Raw genomic sequence first — 4,655 nt, forward strand, 5'->3', positions numbered from 1 at the left:
GATGAAAGCCAACAAAAATTGACAAGAACCACGAAAAGTTCTTGTATTTGAAGATAAAATCTTGAGCTATTAAAGAAAAAACTTCCAGCTCGCTGAAATATGTTCTTCTGCTGAAAACCAACAAAACCACGAAAAGTTCTTGTATTTGAACATTAAATCTTTTTACTTTGAAGAAGAAAGATCTAGCTGACTGAAATAAGTTCATTCGATGAAAACCAACAAAAATTGACAAGAACCACGAAAAGTTCTTGTATTTTAAGATAAAATCTTACGCTGTTGAAGAAAAAACTTCCAGCTCCCAGAAATATGTTCTTTTGCTGAAAACCAAGAAAACCACGAAAAGTTCTTGTATTTGAAGTTAAAGTCTTTTTGCATGAAAGAAGAAAGATCCAGCTGACTGAATTAAGTTCATTGGATGAAAACCAACAAAAATTGACAAGAACAACGAAAAGTTCTTGTATTTTAAGGCAAAATCTTACGCCATTACAGCAAAAACTTCCAGCTCGCTGAAATATGTTCTTTTGCTGAAAACCAACAAAAACACGGAAATTTCTTGTATTTCAAGATAAAATCTTGAGCTTTTAAAGAAAAAACTTCCAGCTCGCTGAAATATGTTCATTTGCTGAAAACCAACAAAACCACGAAAAGTTCTTGTATTTGAAGATAAAATCTTTTTGCATTAAAGAAGAAAGATCGAGCTGACTGAAATAAGTTCATCAGATGAAAACCAACAAAAATTGACAGAAACCACGAAAAGTTCTTGTATTTTAAGTCAAAATCTGAGGCTATTCAAGAAAAAAGTCCTTGCTCGCTGAAATATGTTCTTTTGCTGAAAACCAACAAAACCACGAAAAGTTCTTGTATTTGAAGATAAAATCTTTTTGCTTTGGAGAAGAAAGATCCAGCTGACTGAAATCAGTTCATTGGATGAAAACCAACAAAAATTGGCAAGAACCTCGAAAAGTTGTTGTATTTTTAGACAAAATCTTACTCTATTAAAGAAAAAACTTCTCGCTTGCTGAAATATGTTCTTTTGCTGAAAACCAAAAAAACCACGAAAAGTTCTTGCATTTGAAGATAAAATCTTACGCGATGAAAGGAAAAACTTCCAGCTCACTGAAATATGTTCTTTTGCTGAAAACCAACAAAACCACGAAAAGTTCTTGTATTTGAAGATAAAATCTTCTTGCATGAAAGAAGAAAGATCGAGCTGACTGAAATAAGTTCATTAGATGAAAACCAACAAAAATTGACAGAAACCACGAAAAGGTCTTGTATTTTAAGATAAAATCTTACACTATAAAAGAAAAAACTTACAGCTCGCTGAAATATGTTCTTTTGCTGAAAACCAACAAAACCACGAAAAGTTCTTCTTTTTGAAGATAAAATCTTTTTGCTTTAAAGAAGAAGGATCCAGCTGAGTAAAATAAGTTCATTCGATGAAAACCAACAAAAATTGACAAGAACCACGAAAAGTTCTTCTATTTTCAGATAAAATCTTGAGCTGTTAAAGAAAAAACTTCCAGCTCGCTGAAATATGTTCATTTGCTGAAAACCAAGAAAACCACGAAAAGTTCTTGTATTTGAAGTTGAAGTCTTTTTGCATTAAAGAAGAAAGATCCAGCTGACTGAAATAAGTTCATTGGATGAAAACCAACAAAAATTAACAAGAACAACGAAAAGTTCTTGTATTTTCAGGCAAAATCTTACGCCATTACAGAAAAAACTTCCAGCTCGCTGAAATATGTTCTTTTGCTGAAAACCAACAAAAACACGGAAATTTCTTGTATTTCAAGATAAAATCTTGAGCTTTTAAAGAAAAAACTTCCAGCTCGCTGAAATATGTTCATTTGCTGAAAACCAACAAAACCACGAAAAGTTCTTGTATTTGAAGATAAAATCTTTTTGCATTAAAGAAGATCGAGCTGACTGAAACAAGTTCATGAGATGAAAACCAACAAAAATTGACAAGAACCACGAAAAGTTCTTGTATTTTAAGGCAAAATCTTACGCTGTTAAAGAAAAAACTTTCAGCTCGCTGAAATATGTTCATTTGCTGAAAACCAACAAAACCACGAAAAGTTCTTGCATTTGAAGATAAAATCTTTTTGCATTAAAGAAGAAAGATCGAGCTGACTGAAATAAGTTCATGAGATGAAAACCAACAAAAATTGGCAAGAACCACGAAATGTTCTTGTATTTTAAGATAAAATCTGACGCTATTAAAGAAAAAACTTCCAGCTCGCTGAAATATGTTCATTTGCTGAAAACCAACAAAACCACGAAAAGTTCTTGCATTTGAAGATAAAATCTTTTTGCATTAAAGAAGAGAGATCTGGCTGACTGAAATAAGTTCATGAGATGAAAGCCAACAAAAATTGACAAGAACCACGAAAAGTTCTTGTATTTGAAGATAAAATCTTGAGCTATTAAAGAAAAAACTTCCAGCTCGCTGAAATATGTTCTTCTGCTGAAAACCAACAAAACCACGAAAAGTTCTTGTATTTGAACATTAAATCTTTTTACTTTGAAGAAGAAAGATCTAGCTGACTGAAATAAGTTCATTCGATGAAAACCAACAAAAATTGACAAGAACCACGAAAAGTTCTTGTATTTTAAGATAAAATCTTACGCTGTTGAAGAAAAAACTTCCAGCTCCCAGAAATATGTTCTTTTGCTGAAAACCAAGAAAACCACGAAAAGTTCTTGTATTTGAAGTTAAAGTCTTTTTGCATGAAAGAAGAAAGATCCAGCTGACTGAATTAAGTTCATTGGATGAAAACCAACAAAAATTGACAAGAACAACGAAAAGTTCTTGTATTTTAAGGCAAAATCTTACGCCATTACAGCAAAAACTTCCAGCTCGCTGAAATATGTTCTTTTGCTGAAAACCAACAAAAACACGGAAATTTCTTGTATTTCAAGATAAAATCTTGAGCTTTTAAAGAAAAAACTTCCAGCTCGCTGAAATATGTTCATTTGCTGAAAACCAACAAAACCACGAAAAGTTCTTGTATTTGAAGATAAAATCTTTTTGCATTAAAGAAGAAAGATCGAGCTGACTGAAACAAGTTCATGAGATGAAAACCAACAAAAATTGACAAGAACCACGAAAAGTTCTTGTATTTTAAGGCAAAATCTTACGCTGTTAAAGAAAAAACTTCCAGCTCGCTGAAATATGTTCATTTGCTGAAAACCAACAAAACCACGAAAAGTTCTTGCATTTGAAGATAAAATCTTTTTGCATTAAAGAAGAGAGATCTGGCTGACTGAAATAAGTTCATCAGATGAAAACCAACAAAAATTGGCAAGAACCACGAAATGTTCTTGTATTTTAAGATAAAATCTGACGCTATTAAAGAAAAAACTTCCAGCTCGCTGAAATATGTTCATTTGCTGAAAACCAACAAAACCACGAAAAGTTCTTGCATTTGAAGATAAAATCTTTTTGCATTAAAGAAGAGAGATCTGGCTGACTGAAATAAGTTCATTGGATGAAAGCCAACAAAAATTGACAAGAACCACGAAATGTTCTTGTATTTTAAGATAAAATCTGACGCTATTAAAGAAAAAACTTCCAGCTCGCTGAAATATGTTCATTTCCTGAAAACCAACAAAACCACGAAAAGTTCTTGTATTTGAAGATAAAATCGTTTGCTTTGAGGAAGAAAGATCTAGATGACTGAAATAAGTTCATTCGATGAAAACCGACAAAAATTGACAAGAACCACGAAAAGTTCTTGTATTTTATGATAAAACCTTATGCTATTAAAGAAAAAACTTCTCACTCGCTGAAATATGCTCATTTGCTGAAAACCAAAAGAACCACGAAAAGTTCTTGTATTTGAAGATAAAATCTTTTTGCTTTGAAGAAGAAAGATCTAGCTGACTGAAATAAGTTCATTAGATGAAAACCAACAACAATTGACAAGAACCACGAAATGTTCTTGTATTTTAAGATAAAATCTGACGCTATGAAAGAAAAAACTTCCAGCTCGCTGAAATATGTTCATTTGCTGAAAACCAAAAAAACCACGAAAAGTTCTTGCATTTGAAGACAAAATCTTTTTGCATTAAAGAAGAAAGATCTGGCTGACTGAAATAAGTTCATCAGATCAAAACCAACAAAAATTGACAAGAACCACGAAAAGTTCTTGTATTTTAAGATGAAATCTGACGCTATTAAAGAAAAAACTTCTCGCTCGCTGAAATATGTTCATTTGCTGAAAACCAACAAAACCACGAAAAGTTCTTGTGTTTGAAGATAAAATCTTTTTGCTTTGAAGAAGAAAGATCGAGCTGACTGAAATAAGTTGATCAGATGAAAACCAACAAAAATTGACAAGAACCACGAAAAGTTCTTGTATTTTAAGATAAAATCTGACGCTATTAAAGAAAAAACTTCCAGCTCGCTGAAATATGTTCATTTATGAAAACCAACAAAACCACGAAAAGTTCTTGTATTTGAAGATAAAATCTTTTGGCTTTGAAGAAGAAAGATCGAGCTGACTGAAATAAGTTCATTCGATGAAAACCAACAAAAATTGACAAGAACCACGAAAAGTTCTTGTATTTTAAGATAAAATCTGACGCTATTAAAGAAAAAACTTCCAGCTCGCTGAAATATGTTCATTTGCTGAAAACCAACAAAACCA

This window comes from Heptranchias perlo, unplaced genomic scaffold, assembly GCF_035084215.1.
Source record: "Heptranchias perlo isolate sHepPer1 unplaced genomic scaffold, sHepPer1.hap1 HAP1_SCAFFOLD_100, whole genome shotgun sequence".
NCBI lineage: Eukaryota > Metazoa > Chordata > Chondrichthyes > Hexanchiformes > Hexanchidae > Heptranchias > Heptranchias perlo.